Genomic DNA, 242 nt, shown 5'->3' with positions numbered 1-242 from the left:
CAGCAGGAACCCCCTTTCAGACATTATGAACTCTATTGCCCCCAATAGTCACATGACACCAGTTCCACCTATCATTTAGTCCCTAATACTCCTCCACTACCACCAATGGCAGTCTTACAGGTCTTACAGGTGAGAGAAAAATTTACCTGGGATGCTTTATTCAGGCACGCTTTAATCTCAAGCAGTGGGGTGGATTAAATGATCTCCTGAGGTCTCTTCCTGCCTTCTTTTTCTATGATTTT

This window comes from Alligator sinensis, unplaced genomic scaffold (assembly GCF_000455745.1).
Source record: "Alligator sinensis unplaced genomic scaffold, ASM45574v1 scaffold531_1, whole genome shotgun sequence".
Classification (NCBI taxonomy): Eukaryota; Metazoa; Chordata; order Crocodylia; family Alligatoridae; genus Alligator; species Alligator sinensis.
The sequence above is the reverse complement of the archived record's forward strand: the minus strand, read 5'-3'. Positions refer to the sequence as shown.